Consider the following 12,462-nt stretch of genomic DNA (forward strand, 5'->3'; position numbering starts at 1 on the left):
CTAGGATATTGCTGCCCCTGGTGGGGGTGTGGATAAGTAGATCCAAGGCATTGGAATTTATGAATTCCAGAAAACATTGAGCAAAAGAGTTGGTACATGAGTAGTTTTCCCAGTTAATGGTGGGGTAGTTTAAATCGGCCATTATTAGGGTGTTGGGCTGTACCCTAATATTTTCCAGTGTATCAAGAAATGAGGAGTGGGAATCCTGGGACATGGTGGGGGATCTGTAGCAAGTTACAATTTGGATTGCAGTCTTGCCCAGAGTTAGTTGCACTTGGATAATCTCGGAATCATTATGCTGAGCAACTAGCCTGAAGGTGTGGAGATCCTTAATGAATATGGACACACCTCCACCTTTAGTGTTTTGGTCCAGGTTAGGTGGCCAAAAGGTGTGGTATGAATTATAGCCTGGTAATGCAGGGGTGCTCTCTGGAGCCTTGAAACAAGTCTCTGTCATTGCACAGATGCCAATGTTTTCCATTTTAAGGAGTGCCTCGAGTGAATACATTTTGAGGTTTAGACTTCTAACATTGAGTAGCATTACCCTCAGATTTTGCTTGCTTGTACCTGTTACAGTGGTGAATTTGTCATTTGAACCTTGCCTAAAAAAAGGCACTATGGTGTGGTAAGAGCCTTAGCCAGTATCCGGAATCCCAAGGGTGACAGGTGCAGGTCATCTCTGGCAAAGCATCATGGTCTGTCGATCATGTCATCCCAGGAAGACAGATACTGGATCCCCTTAGAATGAAACCAGCAGCTTAGCCAATTGATGAAGTCAATCATTTTGCCCCATGCACTGTGTGTTATTCTGGGTGATGGCAGGATGCTACTCAGGGCTAGGGTCATACCTGCCTGGGCTACAAGATCAGAGAGCTCCTCCATGTCTCTTTTCATGTAGTACAGGGAGGTATGTCTCAGGTCATTCACACAACATGGACAATGACAGAGTCATATTTGTACTTGTTGTGGAGTGACCTGAGTGTGTGCATTATGTGGTGGATCCTGGCACCCATCAGGCAGCAGACAGTAACTTTCTCCTTGTTTATCCTGGTGAGTGGAACATCAGTGTGCCTGACTATAGAGTCACCTATGTCTAGAGTATTGGGTATGTTGTTATGCTTATGGGATGTGGTTGAGTGGTACACTGAGTTTGTGGGCTATGTGTCATTTAGGTTGTGTTGGGGGGTGGAGGTTGCATGCGTTTCTGCTTTGTAAGTCTCTGTTGCTTGAGCAGATTTTTATTGAGAGCCTCCATGAATGTAGGTGTGTGTTTTGTGTTGCTATGTGTGTGTTTTGGTGGTGTAGGTTTTGAGCGACTATGTGATGAGTGTAGTGTGGTGCAAGTGTTTACCTTCTCCTCTTGACTGTCTAGTCCAGTCTTGGGTGAAGAGAGCTTTGCTTCTAGTTTGGCTATATAAGTGCATCTCTCACAGGTTGTAGTGTGGGTGGTAGGAGGAGAGGGTTGTCTGTGTACATGAGGCAATTGCTGCATTGCCCCAAGATGCCCAGATTCATCAGGTAGACAGGAGAAAACACCGGGAGCTGACCCTTAGACATGCCTGGATAGGTGCTTATTTATTAAGTACTAAAAACTGTTTTCCTCTAGACAAGTGAGGAAAGTTGAGTGCTGTAGTAATTTGTAGCTTATTTAGTGCTTACAACGAGTTCTGAACAACTGCTGAGCTAAAAAAAAACAGATTTGAGTGCTAAAACTAAAAAACTGGCTAGTTCTAAGGGAAAATTTGAAGAGCAGACTTTATGATGCCAGGAATAGTTTAACCCTAGCTAAGCGGCGATGCATAAAGTGTATTTTGTTTAATATAACAGTAGCAAATGAGCAAACTGATTTAAACAAATTAACCAATAAAAAGTTAAAAATGGAGCCCTGTTCCAGCAGTCTTCAATCAGGCAAGTTCTAACTGAACAGTCCTGCCACTAGGGTGCAGGGGAACCTTCTCCAAAAAAAGGTGGTCTGGATTAGTGCTGAAGTTATACAAACAAAGCTAGATTCAGGTCTGAATTTAGTCTATGCTACAGCAAACAAGGTGTACTAATTTCAGAAAGAAACAGTTCAAATAAGCAGGCACAATAAGCCTTCAACCAGAAACTCCCAGCTCAGAAGGGCAGAATTTACCTTCTCCACCCACCCTCCCACAAGAGTGCAGACCACACCTTCTTAATGTAAAATAACTGGCCCCAAGCCCAAGTGTTTAAACTAGAACTAATACACTCTTAGAATAGCAGATACTAAACCTTCAATCAGCAACTCCCAACATAGAAGGGTGTAAGCTACCTGTCCTGCCACAACAGTGCAGACCACAAACCTTCTTAATGTAAAGCAACTGGTCTGAAGCCCAAGTGCTTCAACTAAAGGATTAGAATAACAGTTACAATTTAATCAGGCTACTAACAAGCAGTAATAAATGCAGCAGAATAAATGCAATAAAGTAGGAAGAAACACAAATACAGTAAAAGCAGATGAATAAAGTGCAATTTTTTTATATAACAATGGAAAATGAGCAAACTGATTTAAACAAATTACCCAATTAACCAGTAAAAAAGTTCAGAACTGAGCCCTGTTCCAACAGTCTTCAATCAGACAAGTTCTAACTGCACACTCCTGCCACTATGGTGCAGGGGAACCTCCCCCAACATGGCCTGGATTAGAGCTCAAGTTATACAAACAAAGCTAGATTCAGCATTCCTGAATCTAGTCTATGCTACAGCAAACAAGGCACACCAATTTCAGAAAGAAACAGTTAAAATAAGCAGGCACAATAATCCTTTAACCAGAAAATCCCAGCTCAGAAGGGCAGAATCTAACCTCTCCTCCCACAAGAGTGCAGACCACAAACCTTCTTAATGTAAAATAACTGGCCTGAAGCCCAAGTGCTTAAACTAATGTCTTAGAGGATCCCCATGCTGTGGAATAGGCTCCCCATCCATGTTAGGCAGAGTCCATCCCTGACCTTATTTAAGTATAACCTTGACCAATGGATGGATGGGAAATTGGAGATTCATCCCAGGTCTGGCCCCTTTGTCTCTTATAGACAGAGGCAGACAGTAATACCCAAACTACCATATCTCTCCCCACATAACCTCTAGAAACTTCCTAACTAAAATAGCCCTTCCAAATGAATGCCTATGATACACATGGACACAATTGTGTTAGGTTGCATGGCTAGGCTTATAAAGGTTTTGGTGGCCATTAGCCTAGTATATACCTATGAATTTATTAACGTAAACCTAGTAGCAGTTCAGGTAGGCAAGGGATACAGAAAAACTTGGAACATCCTGGGACCTTTGAAAGATCTAAGGTTTCTCTTGAGTTTATTCTTTTTTACAAGTTAAAGCAGATTTTTTTTTCATATTCTTCTTACACAATTAGTGCACCCTATTTGTGTACTTTGAGGTGGCCCATGTTTTACAAATAATATATTTTTAATTCCCCATCATATCATATACAGACAAGCCTGCCCAGGGTCAGAGCTTACATTTATTGAGTCTTATCTAATCTTTCCTGTACATACCATGATATGAGTGCCTTAGGTACTTACTTGTCACATATACAAGGTTCACAGTATATCAATCACACTGAGATGGAGAAAGAACAAATACACTTGAAATAACTATGTACATTATGGTGGATTAGTATATTTCAGGTATCCTAATGGTTTATTTCATTTTCCTTCTCATAGCACTACCCTCTGAATGTCTGCTGGTACTTTGCCCTATGCAGTAGTTTCCATTTTTTGTTATTAGTTTATTGACTGATTGGCTCTCCTTACTAATTACATGTTTCTAATCTCCCCCATAATTTTTATAATGTGTTCTATCTGAGGATTTTGATTTGTTTTCCAGAGTTTGGAAGTGCACTTTTTTGCTAGTCATTAACAATGTGATTAAAGCTCTCATATGCTTAGGTTTATCCTCCTCAGTTCAGTGCATTAAATTTAGCTTTTCGGTAGTACTGCAACTATTAAACCATATGCTTTCTGCCACTTTTGTTAACCTTGTTTTATAATCTTGCAACGACTCACAGTTGCAAAATATATGGATCCAAGTGCCTCTTAGATCCCGGTTACATCTCTAACATGAGTCTCTACCATATGGGAACATTTTATTGATTCTTTCTGCTGTACAGACACTTTTCTCTAGGCACTTTCATGTAAACATTCTACATTTCCTTGAATGTGTTGCATGCCTTGGTACCACTGTAATGCAAGCCCAGGGTGTTTCTTCTGTTACTTTGGATAAATCTAACATATCCATTTCATCCTCATCTTTATATCACTATCATTAAATATTTTCTGCAATGCTTCCTATGCTCTGCTGATTATTCTTTTCTTAACTGGGTGTCCTGTTTTGACTTTTGTGATAAGTGACACTATTCCTCCCTCTATTGTTGGCTGAGGAATTGCTTTTATAACATTCTGAAGAAGCCATTTGAATTTTATGGTGAAAGCGATCAGTCTGTTGGTGCTGTATTAAACTGTTTGCTACAACTCTATTGCCTTGGTGGCTTGCTTTTTTTATTTTTAGTGTTTTTTCTGCTTTTATACCATCCCTGCATTCCATTGTCAAAGCCAGATAGCTCAAACAGTCTCCTTTGCTTAACTAAAATTGTTGCTGTATTTTTTCCCATTCTAAGGGTTTTCCTTCCTGCCCTATTTGCTCCCATCAGCGGCTTTTGTTTTTCTTTCTCCAAATGTTTGATGGTGCATCCCACTCTTTCATCCCATCTGCTGATACACTGTATCCTATTGGGAATAATAGCTGAAGCCATGGGTTGATTTATTTTGGGTTAAGAAACTTTTTCAATCAACCTTGAAGGAATTCACTGCATTCATTGAGTGATTTGGTTCCTTATATAAAATCCCATATTGTCCCCTGATATTCCAAGCTTACCTTGAGATATCTGGATAACAAGAGGTATTTTCAATTAGCTTTATATCCTTACATCTGAAGTAGATATGTTTTTTTAACCTGTGTTGCTTTAGAATTTAGTTCTAACTCTGGCTCTCCTAATCCTCCCCTTTCTGGTGGAAAAGTATTTTTTTCTCATAAGACTCCTCCCTTTATTCCTTCTCCACCAAAAATTCTTCGCCTCTTTTCCCATTTTTCCAGAAGATCATCTTTAGCCAGTCTAAATACAACTGACCTACATACAGGCATACCTCTCAACTTCTTACAGTATAATTCTGGTTAAAGCCAAAAATAATACGGGGACAAAAAACTCAAAATATAGACAATTTTTACAGTTTGCTCTTATAAAATCAGAAAGTTCATAAAATAAAAAGGTTTTGCATTAACATGCATTTCCTGAAGAGTATGAAGTCTGAAACACAAATGTCTGTCATTATTTAGTAACTTCAGTCCTCAATGATTTGCCAAAAAAACAGAAATTTTATGAAGAACACACCAAAAATATGAGGCAAAATTCTGGACATTCTGAGAAAATCTTGACAGTTCAGAGGTATGCATATAGTATCAATGGTACAATAAAATCCTTAATTATTTGTATTCTTTGGTCTTCTTCCATGTGTATTATAGTCCATCAATATAAATATTTATTTAATACACACCTCTAAGTATTTAATCTTTGATGTCTCCATAAAAGGGAGATTCTTGTATTAGATTGCATATTCGAATATAATTAACAAATCCATTAATCTTTGAACTTTTCTGCAATGTAGAGAATGATATGATCTGCAAACAGTGCATTTTTTTATAATATATGTAGATCAGAACGTGTGTATGTACCTTTAAGAAGCATTTCCAGATATAGCATGTGCATATAAATACTGAGCATGTGCAGACAACAGAGCCATTTTGAGAGAATAGCCAGAGTGTTAACATGTGTGAGCGTGGTAGTCAGTCTGTTTATAAGTTTATATAAGTTTAAGTTACAAAGCCTCATTTCTGATGTGTGTGTGTAATAAAACATCTTGAACAGAACCTGTGAAAATTTGTCTGTTTTATCCTGATTAGACTTGCACAATATACCCAAACCATATGCAGTTATGCTTGACTGTCTGATGTTTTTTGGCTAGAGGTTTTAATTACAGGTCAAACATCAGAGATGAGGGGGATACTCTTGTCTTGTGTCCTTAAACAGCTCTATACTTGTTGTCAATCTCCCTGAACATTTAATTCTAATCTTAAATACCCAGTCAATGTTAAAAATCACTTCTATTCATAGATATGGAAAGCCACGCTTCTACAGAATTTGTTTCAAAAATATCCAGTCTAGCCTATCAAAAGCTTTTTTGTTTGATGAGGATTAACTTATTCTTATGGATAACATCTTCCTATAGTACTAAAATTGTCCTGTTAATAGTGTCATATTTTTGCCTTCCCTTAGTAAAGCCATATTAGTCATTGTCTATTAGTTTAGGAAGCACTTTCACTAGCCTCTGTAATATAACTGACTAAAGTATTTTATAGTTGTGATTTAACATAGAAATGGGTCTATAAGACTCAGAATCTAATGAATATTTTCTCTCCTTTGGTATAAGAATTAACACTGTTTCCCTCCATGATTGAAGGATCTCAACCCCCCCCCATGCAATATGATTAAACATTTATTAAACTTTTGCCCTTTTCCAAATTTCCATTGTGATTCTGTGTGAACAGCTCTAATCTTCTGTTCACTGATTTTTTTTCAGTAAGTCTTCCCTAGTACAAGGAGCTAAGCCTTGTAGATTTAAATTATGTAAGTGTCTATTTCTCCCACTTTGAGTTCCAACACTTTCTCTCTTAGAGTACAAGTTTTGATAATACTTAGCCATGATATTTCTAATTTTTTGGGGATTTATCTGTACTTTACTTGTTCCTGGGTTTTTTTTTTTGGTCCCCGCAGACCTCATGTTTACTAGCCCAGCCCCAAATACTCAATGTCCATGTTGGGTCTAACATCTTCCAGCAGTGCTGAGTAGCTCTCTAACCCTGCCAGACTTATTCCATTTTCACTGGGGCCAGTCTTCGATCCTGAGGGTGTCCTGTGGGCTCAGCTCATCTGTGCTTTCATGCGGGGGGGGTTATGATCTTACCACCCCTTTTCCCCACCTCCCCTGCTCACTGGTTACATCTGAAGGCAGCTGCCTTTAGGGAGCATATCAACAAGTACCCTCCCACCTTGGGTGGGCATGGCCATCCCTTTCCTGCTGTTTCATCAGTCACTAGACCCACTACTCGATCCCAGGTCAGCTGGGTCTTCCTGGGTCTTATAATCTGGTTATGGCACTAGAAGCCTGCTGTTCTCTTCATCTCTATGCAAATACTTAGTCAAAATTGCTGATGTTTGAAAGTACATTGCTTAAGAGCTTTTGCTCCAAATTCAATTAAGTTATGTGTGTATTCTTCCATTTCCCTTCTAGCCTTATGTTTAATCTCATACTTTTCTTGTGCAATCTTTGATCTCAAAAGCTACTGTGCTTTAGAGAGCTTATCTAGTGACTCTAAGAATCTATGCTTACTTTGGTCCCACACATAACTGGCTCAAACTTTACTTAGTTTTTAAACTTTTCTTTTAAATTATCTCACTTTCTGCCATGTCTTCCAACTCCTTTTCTAAACCTACTATCTCTTTCTTCAGGGTACCATCCAGCCAGGAGGCAATTGCTGTCTTTTTGTCTAGGTATACAATATATTGTCACTGCTTATCTTTGGGACCTCCAATCCCAACTTCTTACTCCATTATGACAGGGGCATGATCTAAAATTATTACTGGGTGAATGACAGAGCGTTTACCAAATATAGATATTCCTTTGATATATATAACCTGTCCAACTTTTATATTTACTAGCTCTATGTTACTTTACTAACTCTATGTCACTACTCAATAATGTCTACTAAGCCAATAGCTTCAGTTATTTGCTGAAATACATCCCTTCTTTATACATACTTCTCTGCCTTGGTCCCTTGAAACAGCTTCTTTATTGGTTACTATGTTCCAGTCCCCTACAGTCAATATAATACCTTGCTAAAAAGCAATTATTTGACCTATTATCTGTTGTATATCTAGTCAAAAGGCCTGAATATTGGCCTTTGGCAGAAGATATAGCACTACCAAGCTGACTCTTTTTCTTTTAAAGTACACCTTAACTGCTATAAACCTGTATCTATTATCTCCCAGCATCTCGATATGTCACTACCAAGCTGACTCTTCTTCTTTTCCAGTACACTTTAACTGCTATAAACCTGTATCTATTATCTCTCAGCACCTCATCTATCTTTCTTGCTGACATTTTTCTTAATTTAATTAGTGTGAATAGCCCTCCATTTTGCTTTCCTAATAAATGACTCATGTTCCCCCAAGTACAGGTGAGTGTCCTGCAATATAACTACATCTGCATGGCATTTTTTCTAATATTCTTTGACACTAACTACTTTAGAACTCCCCAAAAGCCATTAGTATTCCATGTTATAAACATCAGTGTTCTTAAGGATACTGCTATAAGTTTCTGGTAATCATTCTAATATTTTCTTTGTTTCCTTGATCTCCAATCCCCTTTTCTTCATTTATAATAATTCTTTTGGAAACTTCACAATTCGTTTTTTTCTACTTCAGTCACTTGCAATGTACAAAATCAGTTGTAGCATTTTTTTCAACTTTGCCTTAAGCCCTTGCTCTCATTTGACACTCTCATTCTATTATCTCTATAGTGCCTAACTCTTTCACACCCCCCCCATTTACCTATTTGAATACTCTCATTTTAGGTATTCTTTCAAAGAGGATATGAAATTTTAGTTTAAAGCTTGAGAGCCATACCAGTAGTCCCTCTTGAGTTTAGCTTGAGGGCTTTATGGTCCCTAATTAGGAATGAGGAAGTAAAAGATTTGTTGACAGAACATTGAAGGTATAAGTCTCTATCAGGAAAATAAGTGACTAAAATCACAGTATGCTAATCTGTAAGCTAGGCTAGAAATAATGGATGAGTGTATTGCAGAAAAGGAGGACAGAGCACACCACAAAAAATACCTGCATGGTGGAGTCCTCAAATAAATAGGCTATCTTAAGTTTATCAAGCAGCAGCAATGGTGTACTCATTGGATAGGACCCCTAGATTCCTAATTAAAACTGAGAGAGCCCAGAGGGTTTTACTTTGAATCCTGTTCCTCCAGAACAAGGCAGCCAAGAGACATACAAGTCATACAGTATTAAACAGTAAGCTTTCTCAGCAACGTTGAGGCCCAGGAGGGTGATTAGGGTAGTTAGTGAAACAGCATTTCTTGAACACTTCATAAACAGTACTTTGCTGTGCATATTTTAAGTTTTACTTTATATATGTTTAATATTGATATTTTTGAACATATTAGTTAATTACCAGAACTTCTTTTTGAGCTCTTCTTTTTGCAAATCAATTTCCTCTCCTTGTGTCTGTTCTAATTCCTGGCCCTGGCTGAAAGGAGTCTTTCTTGGATCATTCCACTTCTCCAGTAAGCAAACATTAAAATAAGTAAAGAAAAAACTTTAATGATAGCTATATTTGTTTTATTTAAAACCCAGAGATAAGTTGCAGGTGAATGCACTAGTATGTCAGATGCTTGCCAGAAAAATGATGGGGGGAATTTAATAAAGCCTACACAGATGTTTTTCCATGTAGGCATCATTGCACACTGCTTACATGAAAGTAAGCAGGTTTTCAGTCCAGTAAACAGAGATGGGTGGCACACATACGCATGTCAACACGGAAGTATCTGTGGCATGCAAATCACCTCATAAGCAGGTGAATTGCATGCAAATGAAGGCAGCAGAGCAATCCAGCAAGCAGATAAGCAGCCCTTCAGACCCATGTTGGTGTCTGTAGTGTACACGGAACAATTATGTGTACAGGAATTTACACAGAGAACAGGGGCTGCAAAAGTGTAGTTTGATGGAAAAAAATAGGATAGCAGACACAGATATGTGTGAAATCATCCACCATGTGTCCAAAACCTTATGGGAAATACTTTAAAATAGTAATTATTTTTAATGATCTGTGTATGTTTGCTCAGAATGCCTCAGTGCACAAACATGTTGTTTATGAAAAAAAAGAACGATTGTAAAACCCAAACTTAGTAGTATGTGACAGTAATAGGACCCTGAGTGGAGTATCTGCAATGGTGGAATACTGCTTTTGCCAATGAAACAGGGCCTGGAATCGTGTAGTTCCCAGGTTGTGTGCATGGATACCTATGCAAATGAGGTGGGTTACTGAATAGCACAAAAGGGTACCTGTGTCCGCAGATCCCATTTATGTAGGCACAGAACTGTATTCGTGTCCAAAGAAGAGGTTGCTGACATCAAGAGGGGGGGGGGTGTCTGAGGACTTGTAAGCTCATTGGAGCTCAGCTGCATCTGTTTGTGCTGTGCACCACTTTGCTCAGCAGGGGGATTGTATACACTGGCTGCTAAGCTTTGTTTACATTCAGGGTGTGTGTTTGCACAGTACTCCACAGTGCTGAGTGAGGAAGGTTATCCCCAAAAAAATTGGCTGAGAAAACCAGTGGTATATTAATTACTGATGACCCCTGTTTCAATTAAACTAGAGCCATTAACAGTCCATAATGATGTACTTGGCAGGTGGAATGGATCATAGGTAGCCAATCATAAAGGCTGCATCTACAGCAGAGCACTATAAAGGTTGCATACACCCTACAATCTGATTTAACCACCATAATCTGCACCAATGGAGTTCAGACTGGGATTTGTAACTAAAGGAATGCTAGGGGCTGCTGAAGATCTGCTACATTTGTATGTGCTAGATGCTGAGGTCAGTGCTGGTGCTGCTGCAGTTAATAACAGGCCTAAACCGAGAAGGAAAAGAGTGTTCAGGCCCAGGTTAACCTTCTAGGGTCTACATGAGCTGTAGATTGTAGAGTGCTACAGGGTGGACAGGGGCATGCTACAATAACTCACTGAGCTCTGCCACCCTCAATTCAGACCCAGAGCCAACAGAGGGGAACCCATCCCAGTGGAAACAAAGGTATGTGTAGCTCTTAGGGTACTAGCTACAGGTACTTTCCAAAGACCAACTGGGGACATGATGGCGGTCTCACAGGCATCAGCATCCAGGGTACCCCACCAGTTTCTGGATGCTATGCTCCCACATGCCAGTTTGTACATTTATTTTCTCCACACTCCTGAGAGAAGGGCCAGCAGTATGCAACACTTCTACCATGCAGCAGACTACCCTGAGGTACTGGGTGCCATAGATTTCAGTCATGTACACATTAAGGCACCACTCGGTGAAGAAGGTAGAATGTATGTCAACCGCAAAGGGTATCTCTCCATTAACTGCCAGGTCATGTGCAATGCCCAGGGCATTATCATGAATGTGTGTGCTGGCAGCCCTGGCAGTTATCACACCTTCCATATCTGGCATGCATCACAGCTGTACCAGATGTTTGCTAGGGTGGACATCCCACAGCCATTTACTGGGGGATGCTGGATATGCACTGGAACCGTGGATGATGACACCCATCAGATATGCACACACACCCACAGAAGAACACCATAATGAGACACACACACAAACTAGGATCATCATACAGCATGTGTTTGGGCTGCTGAAGTCACGGTTCCAATGCCTTGATATATCTGGTGGAGCCATGCAGTGCTCTCCAGCCACATGGCACATATGTTCATAGTATGTGCCATGCTACATAATATGATCCTGCAGAAACACTTGCAGCAGGATCAACAAAGGGAAGAGGTACACAGCCCCCACAGCAGTGCCTAGGTCCCCACAGCCACACCCACAGGGGGACTCAGAGGAGGAAACCCATGAGAATGTCCCTGTAGGCAGACATAGGTGTGCCCAGTATGCCCTGGCCTTAGCCAAGAGACAATGTATAGCACATGCACTGACAACCTAGGGCCCTAGGGACTGCCACCTTACTCTGACTCAAATACATATAGTAAAAATTATGCCTGGCAACCCGCACAACCTGTACCTAACCATGTACTGGCTGAGTACTGCATGCAGCAGACAGAGTCAGCTCAGAACTACAGTTCTATCAGCTGCTGCATTCGCAAGTAAGCCACTCACCTACACTCCACTTGTAAGGAGTACTATAATATGCTATCGTATGTATGGACTTGCTGCATATATGCAAGGGAATATAGTGGGCTATTCGGAGAGATGTAACATCCACATGGGACTACAGATACCCAGTCCAATAGTAATGTTCCATAATATTCACTAGGCCTCATGGTTGGAATATTCACTACAGCAGTCAAGGGAGATGTAAAACAGTCGGGTCACATGATATTTGCACTACTGTCTATGCCAGCAGATCATGTGCTGTTCTTCCCCCACCCCAGCACACCAGGATACAACTGTTTTAACAATAAGTCTGAAGTGATATATCAGCATACCAGCCAATTCCAGGGTTATGACATTGAACCTGGCCACACATTGTATGTCTCATGTAACACAGGGGTGTCAGTGTATGTCTGTATGCTGTTGATTGTGT

The sequence above is a fragment of the Protopterus annectens genome, chromosome 2.part2 (assembly GCF_019279795.1).
Source record: "Protopterus annectens isolate FY-2018-M chromosome 2.part2, PAN1.0, whole genome shotgun sequence".
NCBI classification, from domain to species: Eukaryota; Metazoa; Chordata; order Ceratodontiformes; family Protopteridae; genus Protopterus; species Protopterus annectens.